This window comes from Equus przewalskii, chromosome 1, assembly GCF_037783145.1.
Source record: "Equus przewalskii isolate Varuska chromosome 1, EquPr2, whole genome shotgun sequence".
Taxonomy (NCBI): Eukaryota; Metazoa; Chordata; class Mammalia; order Perissodactyla; family Equidae; genus Equus; species Equus przewalskii.
Window position 1 is genome coordinate 183250494 of NC_091831.1, and position 15879 is coordinate 183266372.

Sequence of the window (15879 nt, forward strand, 5' to 3'; positions counted from 1 at the left end):
TTCTGACACCTGCAGACTTGGATCCCTCCCTCGGCTCCTTTTCATGCCTTTCTCAAACTCCACTGCTTTTGGCACCCCTTCCACCTATTTTGCGGTTAGGAGCCTCCACTGTTTTAAATTCTTAATTGAAGGTGGGGTTTTTATTCCTGTCTCTGGTTTCCTTTGTTTTTTGCTGGGTGGTGTCTGAGAGATGACGGAAATGTCAATTTTATTTGACATCTTCAAACTGGAAATGCCTTGGGTCATTCTTTAGGGGTCACTGACACACTGAATTGAGCCAGAAAGGAATGTACACTATTTTTAACACTTACGTCAGTAAAATAGTCTCCTAGTTTCCTAGCCTCAGTCAGTCATGCCAGTTCCACCAACCCTGTCTTGACGGTAGGAAATAATAGAATTTACTTATGTGGGGACTTTCCTAAGGATCATATTGAGCTGATGTGCAGTTGTAGTTATTTTTTACTTTTATATGACAATCAGTGGCACACTTCTTTGAGTATATGATAATTAGAAAGTTAATATTGATTTTTCTCAGGATACAACAAGTCTATTTGTGTTGTATCTTTAGAACTATGTAGTGCTGAAAAATTTTTTTTAAGCTTTAAGTTATTTTTGCTCTAGTTGAACCTTTCTAAAAATGTTCATTTAAAGAAATTTAAAACTATTCTGTCAACTTAAGACATTCATTCCAGGAATAACCATCACTTCTTATATACAGAATACCTTAAAAATTCTTAGCCCCTAAGATGTTCCTGGCATCTGCTGATTTATTGAGATTTACTTATAATACATTCTATTATAGTCTACTAAATAATTGATTCCATTAAATGCTAATAACAGCCTGACTTTTCAAGTCTCTCCACACTGATCGGTTTTGAATTATTACCGCTTCAGCTGCAGAGTGATGCTCGTGAATGGCGGAGTCAGCGGTTCCGTTCTGCTCAGTAGTGGATGCACTTGACATACAGAACTGCTCAGAATTACAGAACACACGAAGCAGCCGGTTTAATGATTTCTTTGCTCGGGACTATGAGAGGTAAAATGTAGTTACATAAATGGTATTTGTCAAGGTTGACATTTGGGGGAAACATTAGTCTGCTTTTTGAATAGCAACACTCCTGGGCTACCATTAACCTCATCCTGCAAGGGCCAGTGTATACAGCACAGTGTTCGAGAATGCGGACCTGGAGCCCAGCCGCCTGGGTTCAGATCATGGCTCTACAAGCTGTGTGCGCCTGGGCGATTTCTTAAATTCTCTGCGCCTCAGGTTCTTCTTCTGTAGAAGAAGGGCTGGTCTTGGAGTAAATGGGTTAACGAATGTAAGGCACTTTGAACTGTGCCTGGCCTGCCTTAAGCTCTGGGTGAGCGTTAGTTATTTTCTTCATTTACTCCCTGGACCTGCAGGCAAACCAGCAGAGTAGCAGCTACTGACTACTTACTAGCCTGGTGATAGGTTGGTGTCCAGAAACAACTAGCGAAATAAGTCACTGCCTGGAGAAGTTGCGTGTGAAGGATAGGCGCCAAGCTCAATATCTGCCAGACAGGAAGTTGCGTTCAAGAGATAAAGTGCCTCCGATCTCCAAGAACAGTGTCTGGCGTGGGGGTGCTCTGCGGCTGTCTGTGGGATCTGAGCAGTTAATGACACTGGGTCAGAATGGGGACATTTAAACCCCTCATTCCAGCAACAGAGAAGGAAGTGTAAGGTACCGAACACCAAGGAAAAGATAGTTTCTAATGGGAAGAAATCAACCTGTGACTCTGTAAGCAAATAAAAATTGCTGGCCCAGGAAATAAGCATCTGAAAAAATGAAAGAGATTAAGTTACTGTAACTGGTCTGTTCTGTGACTATATTAACTCTTCTGAGTAAAACTTTCCCCTCCCTTTTCAGGAAGCACTTATGAATTTTTAACAATTAGAAGTTCTCGGCAGGGGGCTGGCCTGGTGGTGTAGTGGTTAAACTCATGTACTCTGCTTCGGATCCCAGGCTCGGACCTACACACCACTCACCAAGCCATGCTGTGGTGGCATCCAACATATAAAATAGAGGAAGATGGGCACAGATGTTAGCTCAGGGCCAATCTTCCTAAAGAAAAAAAAGTTCTGGGCAAGGTGTGTGGCTTCTACTTCTATCTGTGGAAAAGGCTGAGATATGGCACTGGGATTATCCACCCTCTCTCTCTGACCCCAGCACCACCCTCCTCCCTTCTCCCCCAGACCTCAACTCCCTGCTCCTCCTGAGCTGTGTCGCTTCCTTATGAGAGGACAAAGACCTGTGAAGCTGTTTTGGTGCAGGAAACAGGAGGCCTGGGGATCAGATGGAAAGTGAGAGCCCTGTCTAATGGGGTGGGTGGTGCTATGAAAAGCACAAAGGCTTGGAGCTGTGGATGAGCTGCCAGTGGAGGCCCAGAACCCACAAGCTGGGTGATCTTAGGCGTGTTACTTAACTCCTTTGAACCACGAGTTCCTTATCTGTAAAATGGGGTTACTATCACCTTCTGAGGCTGTTGAAAGGATTAAAGATAATCTATGTAAAATGCTAGGTACAAAGTAGGCCCTGAACTAATAGTTTTTCTCATTATTAGCTGAAGACAGAAGCATCTGACCTGATTCTATTTAAATCAGCTTGGTATTTCCTGTCTCCAGCAGTGAGGTGAAAACTAGAATTTTTTTTTTTAATATACATACAGAGTCTGTTCAATATAGAATAATGGAGGATCTAAATTTTTAGAAAATCATCTATATATCAAATGATCAGAACAACGTGGCCACTTGCTCACAATGAAACAAATGAGTTCTGGTGTTGGCTGAATAGTGGTCTAAAGTAAGATTTAGACTCTACGGGCGGAAACTCTCTTCTTCAGGATTCCCGGAAACAGCTGCTCTGGTGTGGTATACACAGGAAGTGCTGAGAAATGCTTGTTAAGTATTTCACTAAAGTGCACTTTATACGTATTTATACACACGTACATTTTTATAACTCATTTCTGTACCTTTGAGAATGAATCTTAAAAGAAAAAAAGTAGCGTAGCAAAGCTTTTGCTAGGGTAGTCAAGGCCGGGCTTGACATTGATCCATCTTTCGCCATTTATCCAGAACTCCTAGTGCTGCGCAGAAGGAGCAGCCTGGGTGGGCAAAAAGACGGCAAGGGTCTCAATAGGTTCTGTTAGAACTTGAACTTCAAGCAGTTTTTTTCTACCCATATTGTAATTTTCTTCAATGAACGTATTGCTTTTATACTTTTAAACCCTGATCTTTTCTCTCCAATTAGGGACACACAAGCATGTATGTATCCTCCCCCTACCCCGCCCCGTCCCCAATACACACACACACTTTTACAGATGCATCCTTGGCTAGGCTGAAGCTAAAATAAATCATTAAAGATGAGACTGAAGGCCTGAATGAAGGGTTCTCGTTTCATCATTCTCTTGGGGTTTAAGTACTGATGTGTCAGAACAACGTCTACGGAGGGTTGATTTTCATGTATACAAGCTGACCTTATGACCCATTGTTTCATCCATAGTCTTGAATTTTGATATTGGTTAAGGATTCCAGAAAATAAATGAAAATATTATCATAGAACAGATTTGGATTTTTAAAATAAAGTTACCTGAGCATATAGTGTAGAGTTAAATTGTTTTTGTGTTGGTTATCTATTGCTGTATAACAAATTACTCTAAAATTCAATGGCTTAAAACAATGATAAACATTGATTATCTCATAGTCTGTGGGCCAAGAATTTGGGACAAGCTTAGTTGGGTGATTCTGGGGTCTCTCAGGGTCTTCCAGAGCTGCAGTCAAGAGGTTGGCCGGTGCTGCAGACAGCAGAAGACTTGACTGGGGCCAGAGCATCCGCTTGTGAAGTGGCTCATTCTCATCATCGGCAAGTTGGTGCCGGACGTTGGCAGGAGGCCTCAGTTCCTCACCGCGTGGTACACAGGGCTGCCGTGTGTCTTCATGGCACGACCGCTGGCCTCCCTCAGATCCACTGGTCCTAGAGAGACAGCGTGGCAGCCACGCTGTCCTTTATGACCTAGCCTCAAAAGTCACGTCCCGTCGTTTGCACAGTACGCGGTTGGTTACTCAGGTCAGGCCTGTTCATTGTGGGAGAGGACTACACAAGAGTGTGAATCACTGGGGTCACCTTGGAGGCTGGCTACCAAAGTTCTACAGAGTTTGGTACAAAAAATATCACTCACATGTGTGGAGTAGAGATAGTGGTGGGGTGTCTGGGGGAGATTTCCTTCTCTCCTGAGATAACCATTTTCCATTTTTAGCCAACTCTTTGGTAGGCTCACTTTTCGTATAGACTTCCTCTCTCCTTGACTTTCTCTCCCCACTCGCCCCATCAGTGTGTCTGTTTCTACGATGCTCTCCCCGCTCTTCTCATTCACATTCTAGTCTACTTGAATTTGTGGAAAGGAAAAGTGTGGGGTGCTGATGAAGGGACTGTGGTGCCCTTCTCTGAGTAAGACGCTCAAGTCTCAGGGGACAATTTCTCTGGAGTGGTATCTAAAATAAAACATTTACAAATTTAGACAGTGTTTAAAATAGGGATGTACAACTGGTTCATCGCAGAAAGAAAGAGGATTTATTATCTGTGTAATAAGGACATTTGGGCATCGAGCACTAATGTGACCCATTACGAAGTCGGATTTATCAGCGATTCCTGGCCTCAAAACTACCACCTAGGGAAGAATCAAGATGCATTTAGAAATTTGTAGAGGTAGTTTGATGATTGCGTGTTGTAAAAGAATAGCTACGTAATCCCCATGTGAGCTTCTTAATAGGTTCACGTTTGCCAACTCTACAGGGCTAGCGGCTGCCACCAGTGCCCGGGAGGACCCACTTCCTGTGATGGTGCTGTCCTTGAGAGCCCACAGGACGGCTCCTTGCTCTGAGGGCTGTCTGTGAATCAGGCAAGGAAGAGCCATGGAAGGGCGGACTCTGGGCACATCTAGAGCTCCTGTGTCTTCCTGTAGCAGTGTTTCAGGCTCCTCCTGACTCTACAGCCATCTATCACTGTTGCTGGGGTCAACCTCCACCTCACAGTCACTTCCAAGTTTTCATTCCTTTAGAATTGCTGTGGACCAGGAAGCAAAATTACCAAACATATTTCACTTAAGTCTAAAAAAAGATATTAACACTGTTAATAAAACAAATCATTTAGTGATGCTCAGCAGTATTAAATGAACGCAGCCGCTGGGACCACCTGGGGTCTGGCTGCAGGTTGGAGGGAGTCTGCGGCTGGGTAGGTCTCGTAGAAGAGTTGTGAGTTAACCCAGGTAAGATGCTGACCCGCTGGTACCGAGCTACTTATGCAGAGTGACTCCAACCGAAGCCTCACTGGGGCGTTCCAAGAAGGCAGATGCCCAGTCCCTGGTGTGCGAGTGGGGCTCGGGGATGGTAAGAAGGGCCCCGGATTCAGTCAGTCTAGCTCCTCCAGCTTACCCGCTATGTGACCTTGAACAGATTATTCAAGGTCTTGAAGCTTATTCTTTAAAGTGGGAGATGAAAGTATCCAGCACGTAATTTTGTTGTAAGGATTAACGAAAAGTGTAAGGTGCTCAGCACACTGCCTGGCTCACAATAAGCTTTCGAATATTAGCATTTATTAAAAACACACACACACACACACACTGGATCCTCACTGCATTTCACCATGGGAGCCCATTTTTAATAAGTAGGACACTTTAAAATGAGAATCCTCTTATTTTTTCCAGCAATTAAAACTTCTCGGTTAAGGAACAGTTTTACAGCAAGGATGGGTCTCATGGAATAGCACTTGGGATATGATTATGGGATGGAATGTATCCATGTATACATGCATTGAGGCGTACAATAAGACTTTGGGAGATGTGGGTTAACATAGGAAGCGTTTCTTTAAAGGTTAGATTTTGACCCGAGTTTATTTTTTTTAATTTAATTAATTAATTAATTTATTTTTGAGGAAGATTAGCCCTGAGCTAACTACTGCCAATCCTCCTCTTCTTGTTGAGGAAGACTGGCCCTGAGCTAACATCCATGCCCATCTTCCTCTACTTTATACATGGGACGCCTACCACAGCATGGCTTTTGCCAAGCGGTGCCATGTCCGCACCCAGGATCTGAACCAGTGAACCCCAGGCCGGCAAGAAGTGGAGTGTGCGAACTTAACTGCTGTGCCACCGGGCCAGCCCCATTGACCCGAGTTTAAAGGGCTAGAGGGGAGGATATCAAGAATTTTGGGCAAACATCACAAGAGGAAGGAAATAATCATCTACATAAGCTAGGCAGAAGCTGGAGAGGGGTGAGGTTAGGTGTTTATTGGTCAGGAAGCTGTCAGGGAAAGAACCACATCCCATGTACCTTGAGCAAAAACAGGACTTGATTAGCTCCTGGAAGTGAAGGCCAAGCTCATTTTGACTCCAGGCAGGGCTGGATCCAGGGCTCCAGTGGTGTGGTACGGGCAGGCCCCCACCTCCACCCGGTAGACAGATTCTGTCCAAGTGGTGGGCAAGACTCGTATTCTTTTAGCTCAGTGACCAGGGAGAAAGCCTTTTCTGAGAACCTGAATTTCAAAGAGTTCTCTGGCCTGACCTGGGTCACAGGTCCAACTTTCTCCCAGTCCTTGTGTCCTTGGAGGAATTGGAGTGTGCTGGGGGAGGGTCAGCTGATGGAACCAGATGGATGGTTCACTACCACCAAGAGGAGTTCTGTCCCAGCAGACAGGGCAAAGGATGCTGGACAGGCAGGGGAACGTGTCCACAGCAGGTAGTGCTGTGCCTAACCTCCCCACACCATCTGCCAAAACCCGAGCGGTATTCTTACCTTTTGTTTCGGCTTGACAACAGCCCCCTGAACCACAGGGCCCCCTGAGGTGATTGTGGAGTCACGTGACCGCATGAGTTCCTGGAAACCCCATCTTATAGCAGATGTCAAGAGGACTAAGTGTAGACAGTTCCTTTGTTCCAAGGGATTTGGAGCCGTGACAGAGTTCATTGAATACAATGTCGGCAGAGCAATAAGAGTGAGGGTACTGCTCTGCAGTGTTAAACGAATGCAGCCTCTGGGACCACCAGGGACGGCTGCAGGTTGGAGGGAGTCCAGCGCTGCGTAGGTCACCACAGAAGAGTTGTGAGTTAACCCAGGAAAAACGCTGACCTGCTAGTAATGAGTTACTTGTGCAGCTTCATTTCCAGTGTCTTTCCCATGTGCCATATGTGGTCTTCAGGTCAATGGAATATTATTCTTTATCCCTAGTAGAATAATCTCATGAACACTTTTAGAGAATTGTTTATTTACAGTAAAAATTAGCACATGTCCTGTGCTTGATGTGCATGCTTCAAAGAGTTCTGGGTGAGGAGGCACGTGGGGCTGGGGCATGGACCGGTGGAGAGAATGAGCACAGATTACTAGAATGCTTTAGAAATCCTTTTCTGCTTCAGATAAGTGGCTAATTAAATTTGGGGTTGGCTACTGGAAAAGCGCCAATTATGGAAACGAGCATCTGTTGATCACACTTTCCTTCGGATGCTTGGCTCCTTACGAGAGCCGGTTGGAAAGAGAGCAGGAGCCACTGCTAGCGCCACGACAAGCGGGCCTGGCAGGAGGCGTGATTCATCATGTTTACTTTCAGGCTTTCATCCTATAACAAGACTAATTCAGTAGAACTCAACTTCCAGGGAAAAATGGACCATTTATTGTTTTAGATTCGGGCTCAGGCACAGCAGGTGGATTTTCCAAATTGCCTCATCTGACATTTCCTAGAAATGTAAGCTAATGTTATTCTATTTTTTGGCAACTGTAAAGTTATATTTGAACATTCTACAAGTCAGTTGGCAGGACTGAGAATTTCAAACACTTAACTATCTCTCTGGAGCTTCAGCTTGATTTTGTTGAGTGATTTTTAACTGTGAGACAGTCAATTTTTAGATCTGAAAATCATCTCAGAATATTTAAGTCATTTGCCAAAGGTCACTGAATAATATACACATTAGAGCTGGGAACTGATGAATATTGATTGGAATCCAGTTCTTTTATATCTCAGAGTCACTTGTACAAAGCGACTGTGATTTGCCATGTGTGTAACTTTGTTTGGCACATGGAATAAGTGAAGATTTTTGACATCCATCTTCTCCTTATGGTTTTTCCCCCTGGTGCTTCCAGGGCTTGCTTACCATGGTGTCTGCTCACCCTAAGTGAGCATGGAAAGCTGCAAACCACATTTACTCTTTTTCTAGAAGCAAACTTTCCTGCTGTGTGGGGCAGATCCAACAGGCAAATCCACTTTGCCAACAGTGATGCCATAGTGCAGGTAATGATATCCTTTGATCTTTTCAGTTGGAAATGGTAGGCCTAAGCAAATTAAATCCAAGCGAGTGCCATCAGTTAATGACTTCTTAATTGTTAGACATGCCTGATCTCCACCAGTTGTCTCTAAGACATTACTTTAATTCACTATTTTAATAAATTTTTCTGTGTTCCTTTGGGGTTTCTCTATTCAATGATACTTTAGGCTATTTTTCAGTGTTTTTGCTTGCTTATTTTATGGGTGTCACAGATTTCCCCTGTACGACTCTGTATCTTTGGGGTTATATGCTATAACTGTAGTCTTTTATTGTTTATAGAATTTCTGATATTTAAAATAACTCTTAGGTTGACAAAAGGCAGGCATTTTCGGGGGGGGGAGGTGGTTCAGGTTTGAGTCGATGAGTTTGGGTTTAGACTTGTTTATTCAGTGCCTCTCGTACCTCACGCACTCAGAAATGGTTTGGAACTCAGAAGAGACCTCAGGGCTAGAGACAGTTCTTTGAAATGATTGGTTTATAAGTAATATGTGAAACCATGAGAATAGATGTGAACATCCAAAGGAGAAGGCACAAGCTGACAAAAAGCTAGTATCAAGGGCAGTTGGGTGAGGTCTTATGACTGGCGGAGAGAGAGGAGGACAGTGCATTCGAGGAGGTTGGCAGCGAGAAGTAGAACTGAGAGGTTTTTTCAGGGCAGAGAGCATTGACTGTGTTTCTTGGGGAGCAGAGGAAAAGGGGAGTTAGTGGCGATGGATACACTGAAGAAGAGAACGGGGCCTGTGAGTGGCCTGAGGTTTCAGGGTGGTGGAGATGGCATCAGGTGGGTCTGGGAGGAAGGAGGTGAGTGAAAAGACAAGTTAGGAGGTAGAGAGGAGAGAAGTTGAGGGAGCCTTTGGTCCTGATGCTCTCTCCCTTCTCAGTGAAGCAGGAGGCTGGGCCATCTGCTGAGCACAAAAGCAACACTGGTGGAGTTTAGGAGCATCTTTATACATTAAAATATATGGTGCACCTAGATTTTGTGGAACTCACATATTACATTTCCATTTTGGAATCTAAATCATTTTTCACTTTCTTCTGAAGGCTAAAGTATCATGATCAAGAGCCAACGACTTATACCAAAAGCCATGGAAGTGTGAGGGTCTCGTCACTGCTTGTAAAACTCATCCTGGGAACTTCTGAGCAGCGGAAGGCTTCCCTTCAGATGTACAACTTGGTCTAACATTGCAAATCTATGCAGATCTGATGGCCGGTAAAGAGCGATGGCCGAGGAATTTACGCTTTAACCAACCTGATAAATTGACTCACTCTTTGAGAATGCTATCTTCTCTGGAGATAGAGTAAAAACTCCATGGGGGAGGGAGGTCCCTTGAGAAATGTTAGTGTTCCTGAAGTAATAATAGACCAGAAAGCCTCTTATTATGGGATGAGTGTGACAGCTAAGAAACGGAAAGAAATACATGTGAGTCATATAAAAGCCTCATTCCACGACCGTCAGCCGTTGTCAGTCATATTTGGGAAGACGTTGTGAGGAACTTCAATAGTTTATATCTTGTATGATGCTTATAAACACTCTACTTTAGCTTCGCCTCTGATGAAACAGGAGACAAATACGTAGCTTTACTTTCCTCCTCAGTTTTGACAAACTTGCTGCTCTGTGAGGCAGACACGCCTTTAGCAGCGTGATGGGCAGTGAGGAAGGGACGGGGAGGGACGCAGGCTTCTGTGTCTCAGCGGAGCCCTTAGAATTTTAAAATTTGCTGTTTTCCTTTGGGCTTCTCACCTCCGCCCCAGGTTTCCCATTTCGGGGCCTAACTGGGAGTGAGCCCAGAGCAGGCTCGCCCCACGCAGCCACGGAGCTCAGCAGGAGTTTGCCTGTTCTTGTCCAGGCTTCACACCGCACCCTGGGGTTGGGTACAGTGGCTTTCAAAACCTCAGGTACAGCCGGCTGGAACCTGTTTCTTCTTGGCCAGTGGCCAACTTTGAGGCCACGGTGCTGTGACTCTCCAGGTCCTGCTAATTGGCACCTTCAGTTACACATGGGTTAGGGATGCTGGAGGGTGGCACAGCATAGGGGGCACTTCATCTTTCCTTAGGACAACCTAACACCGTAAGACCCTTAAAGATACAGTGAATGAAGTGAACAAATTAAGGAAAATTAGAACAAGAAGAATTGGGAAGATTTTGCCTCTGTGTAAAATTTCCCAACTTGTTCTTCTTGAAAGAAAGTAGCTAGGAAGCGTTTATTAAGCGTTGGTCATTTATGGCTCATAAGCTCTTTCTGAGACTCTGTACCCTCTCTGGCGCACAGCTGTGGGTGTGACGTGCCCTCAGACTGCATCTAGTTTTCCTTTTCCAGAGCACATGTCTCTGTCAGCTCCTGGATCCTGATGAACCTCTAGAAAAAGGAGACTCTTTGGTCGGACACGGACCCTGAGGCTGTTTCCCTCAGTGCTGCCAGAGGTGCGAGAAGACTCTTTTCCTACCTGAAAGGAGCACAGCTGTCTGCTCAGTGGGTCCATCGTCCATTGCTCGAAGCTGGAGAAGCAGCAGGAGCATCCCAGATGGGCTGAAACGCCCCGGCATCGTCGTGAGGCCCTCGGCAGCTTCCTCCTGTGCGCGTGAACGGATCTGGAGATAGTCTGTGAGCGTCTCCTTTCCTGTTTTTATCAAGTGTTCTCTGTTTTCTACGGAATCTTCAAACACAGCTTGTGTCTTATTTACTGTTGGATGTATTAAGGACAGCGTTTTCCCACTTCTGAAGAGCTTAAAAAACAGGCCATATTCCTATTTTTCTGAGAATTTAGTTCTGCCTATAAGTAAGAAGACAAAAATAGCCTCCTAAATCTACGGTCCTTAAGTTGACCTTCCTCCTAGCTTTATTAGGAAACCAACAGGACAGTGTGCATCAGGGTGGGGTCAGGGGTGAGAGAGGAGGTGAAAGGTTGCTCTGACTTAGGTGCCTGGCAAGGCTTTCAGCCCCTGAGCCTGAGGACTTGCCGCAGTAATCTAACATCAACAGAAGAAGCATTCCAGGACCAGAGAGCAGGGCCAAGTACATGCATGAATCAGGGCCATGGGTTACAAATTGATCTGGAAGTGAAACGATGAGCCTGCACTAAGCTTTTACAGCGCTGGATTCCAGGAAATAAGGTGAATGCATCTCCAACGTAGTTAATTTCAAGCTGGAGCTTTCAGAACTTTGACCCCCTTTCTTCTCCCTAAGGGGTTGGGAACATGGTGGACGTTTGTCTGGTTCGTTCAATCTCTGCTCAGCATCCCTTGCCATCTGGAGGGACTTCCCTGTGTGAGTTGTGTTGGGGAGATCAGTGCTCTACACTGTCAAGGGCGGGCGGTCCCCGCTCCTGCCCCAGACATCCAGGGGCGGTGCAGGAGCCAGGCCCAGCCAATCAGACCCTCCTCTCCGGGACTCTGAATATCAGGGAGTGAAGCAAGATTCAAAGATAATTCAGAAGCCACTTGTGGTGATGGCGTCATCCTGTGGGCAGCAGTGGGTCACCAGCAGGGACACGGCCTCGGCTAGGTCCTCATGCCCATCCTTTCTGGGTTTCCAGGGCATTTCCTAAGCCCTGTTCTCCAGTCCTCCCATCCATCCTGGGGACTATTCGATGACCTTCCAATGCGTTCCAGCTTAGAAAGCGTTAGCTGGGGCTGACCTCTGTTGCTTGCAACCAAGAATTAAATGTGGCATCTGATGTTTCTGTGCTCAAACCTAAAGAAGTGTTTCCAGTGCTGGAAGCAGGCAGGGTATGCCCCTCCACAGAAAAGCAGCTGTACTTAAGAGATTTTAAGACAAATCTAGAGTCAAGGGTTTCTGGCACATTCCAAAAGTGGACACAACTAACTTCAAGTAGAGAGAAATTTCACTGAGTATGGGCTCTAAATAGTCAATATTCGCAGGTGTGAATCACAGGCCACAGACCTAGGTGGCAAGAGATACTGCATTTTTTCATGTATTTAAATCAATGTAATTTCAACTTCACCTTTTCCTACATAGCAAGAAGGGAATGGATCCCCAGGCACACTGGACTGCCCCAGAGCCCCCTGACCCCAAGGGTCATTTGGAAGCCCAGGGTCTCTTAGTGCCAGGATGTGGGGGAGGCTCTCTGGTCATCAGTCACTGGACTGCATTGGTGACTGGTGAGATACCCATTGTCCTGGCAAGTGCAGTCCCATAGGACCTGCTGGCTCTGTTTTTCCCTGTGGCACTTTAAGCATGGAGATCTTTGGCAAGGCGGATGCCTAGAGTCCCGTCTTCCCAGACACACCAAAAGGTAAACCTTTGAAGATTTGGTCGCCTCCGTAGGGCACTCCTATGGATGTGGCTCTGGTTCCTGATGCTGAGGAACCCACAGACCTCTGTCCCTCCCTCCTATCTCCAGGAATCTTTTAGTCTGACGGACATCCCACTGTCTTCAAATTTCCCTTACAGGACCTCCCCCAGCACAACCACCAAATACACACACACAGACACACACACCAATAAACTAATGAATGGCATAAGCTTTTGAAAATCAAAGTCAAGAAGGAAAATATCTCACAGGCAATTGATGCTTTCTGCTCTGTCACAAACCTGCTCTCTGCTCCAAGGAGAGAAGGGAGGGGGTCGCTACATGCGGTGGGAGGGGAATAAAAACAAATTAATAGATTTTTCAAAGTCTTGTCAATAACGTTTAAAATGAACGAGGGGAGAAATAAAATAGAATCCTGAAAAGCTATCAGCTGCCAAATAGAAGGGTTAATTGGATTTGTATTTGGTGTCACTATCTTCTGTGACTCCTTAAAGTTTCCTAAGAGACACAATCTATTCTGGTGTGAACAGTGTCACTCCCTCCTTTCTGACCCTAACTTTTTAGAGTCAGGAATGAGGAGTGTTTCTTGTCTACATTCTGTGAACCAAGTCAGCAATTCTATCTGTAATTAATATGGGACTTCTACTCCAACTGGAAACACATATTTGTGTTACAAATTAAATATCATATCATCTACAATCAAGCTTCTTACTGAGTCCCAGGTTCCAAGTGCTTCTTTGAATAGAGTCCGTTTACTATTGACTTTCCAATTTAGGGTAGCAAGGCGACTTGGGTGAGGTATCTCTGCCAGCATGTGAGCCTAATAATTCACTGGTACGTTCAAAGTAAGCATATGCCAAAATTTTTTACTCATTATAGGTGCTGATTCCAAAAAGCAAAGGATCCACATTTGGGGAATTTACACGTCTAGTTCATTCCACACATATAAGGCTGGATCCTGGTGAAATTGGTGAATCACTAGGAGGGAGGGTCAGATCTGCATAAAACTGTAACCACTATTGAGTCACAGAAACTCTGATTGCGAATGGGCTTAAACAATAGTGAGACTTATTGTTCCACTAACAAGGCCAGACTTAGGCTGGGTCTAAGATTGGCTAATCCAGGAGCTCACTGACATCATGGAAGACCCAGATCCTGTCTCTTGTTCCTCTCTGCCACCCTCTGTGCATTGGCTCCTCCACTTGTCCCAAGACAGCTCAGGCACTTCCAAGCATCTAATTGCAGCAAGATTTCTAGAGTCAGAGGAGGGGAATGGTTTCTTCCTACTTATCTCTTCTTAATAGCAAGAGAATTTCTCCCAGAACTACACCCCGACCCCAGCAGATTTCTTCTCATGTCTCCTTAGCTAAAACTGAATCAAGACCATTCCTTCAAGGCTTGACCCAGGGTACCCTTTTCATGGCACGAGGCCATGGAGACCAAATCTGGGCTTTCCCAAGGAAGGAAGGGGTAGAGTAAACAAGCAACCAGTAGTGTAGATCCGCCAACTTATCCCCCAAGAGCTTACAAATGGCTTGTAAATGTGTTTTGTACATTTCCGCTCCTGTGTTTCTTGAGCTCCTCTCCATTCCCTGGGCTCCAGGGGTTACCTCAACAGCCGCCATCCCTCCCCTTACAGCCTCAAGTGTCTTTTCTCTCCAACCTGCCCCTGCCCCCCATCACGTATGCCCCCTGCATGTCCCAGCAGCCTTCTAATTCCCTATGTAAGGAAGTGGAGAGAATCCCTTCTTCCACTGACAAGGCTAGAAGAGAGCTCAGAATTCTGTTCTTCATTCATTCACTTAACATGTATGTGTTGAGCATCTCCCATATGTCAGCCTGGCGGGATGCTAGGTGCTGAGGATACAAAGGTAATTAAAGCATATCTTCTGCCCTAAAGGAGCTTGTAGAGGAGACAAGTAACTGGGCAAACCATCCAGTAGGGTGGTTGTCATAGAAACCACATTACGATAAGTTGAGGCTTAGGGAATTATTGATAATGTGGTTCAGGGACACTGTGGGACAAATATGCATTTGCAAGGTGGACTGGGAACCAAGCCACATTGCTGGTGTTTCCAAATTACTGGCTTAAAAAGCGAATTTTGAAGAATAATCAATTCACAAATTAGAGGCAATATAAAGTGTTCCATATTGAGAGGAAAGCATGGGAGGAGGGGTTTAGATTCTTCAGCTTTCAAAGTTTTCGTGACTTTGTTATTTAATAAGATTATATTAGAAATATCTCTTTTTGGAGTTTAATTAGAAGTAAATATATGATGTTAAAATATTCTCTATGAACTGCTGAAAGTTTCATTTGAACTTTCATCAACTTTCAGAAGAAACAAAATATTTCAGAATGAGCCCCTTAATGATCTGGTCTCTCTTACTCGCGAGTCCCATCACTTATTTCTGAGGGTTGTCTAAGGAGCCAGGGAGACGTTGCATGATTCAGAGGCCACTATCTGAAAACCATCCTGGATCCGAAGATGCTTCCCCAGCTCCTCTTCAGACTCATCCAGTCACCGTCTCCCCATCTTGTCCTTTGCTCTTTTCGATTCTCTGTGCACATCCTCCTCTGGAGAGGGCATCTACTTAGGTGATGCTCCTGTCATGACCAGGTGCATTATGCCCAGATTTACATTTTGGCTCTGTCTCTCTTCCAAGTGCTAATCTCACATTTCCGTATGACTGACGGATATTTCCAATTGGGTGTATGACTAGTAATTCAAAGTCAGTCCTCTCAAAGTCATTACGCCCTCCCTCACCGGCTCCTTTTATTGCTATTATTTATCCAAGGCCAACCAGCTCAAATCCCGTCTTCCCTGTGAAGCATCTTCTGATTACCTTTCATTCAATAAATAAATATGTATCAAGTGCCACTTAGGGGACTCGACCTATTCTAGACGAGCGTATACAGCGGTTCCTGTGGGAGCTATATCGGACAACGAGAGACGAATCATCTCAGCTAAAACTGATCTCTCGTCTCTGATCTTCTACAACTTTCATTGTCTATATAATAAAGACACAGCACTAACAATGGCTCCCCTTGAAGAGAATTTGCTGGGGCTGGGCCTGTTGTAAGCGCTCAACACATAATAACTCGTTTAATCTTCACACCATCCCTGTGAGGTCGCACTTACAGAAGAGGAAACTAAGACACAGAAGTTGAGGAGCTCATCCAGGATTACAAAGCTGGTAAGTGATGAGTTTGCTTTCAGAGACGTATAATTGTAACAAATTCTGTTTGGGGTAAAAATAAAATATTTAAGCTTAAAATAAT

The 15879-nt window shown here is 45.0% G+C and overlaps 1 long non-coding RNA gene across 5 annotated transcripts in view; it reads left to right on the forward strand.

Moving 5' to 3' along the window:
• Nucleotides 1-15879, forward strand: part of LOC139078123 (uncharacterized) — a 57945-nt gene that overhangs the window by 20769 nt on the left and 21297 nt on the right. Inside the window, exons 1-2 of one of the 5 annotated variants that reach the window (XR_011530917.1) lie at nt 7712-8294; nt 9370-15794. The exons of the other annotated variants lie outside the window; for them this stretch is intronic. This is a non-coding gene — a long non-coding RNA (uncharacterized lncRNA). Of the gene's footprint in view, nt 1-7711; nt 8295-9369; nt 15795-15879 lie in introns of those variants that run through there. 5 annotated transcript variants of the gene reach the window in all.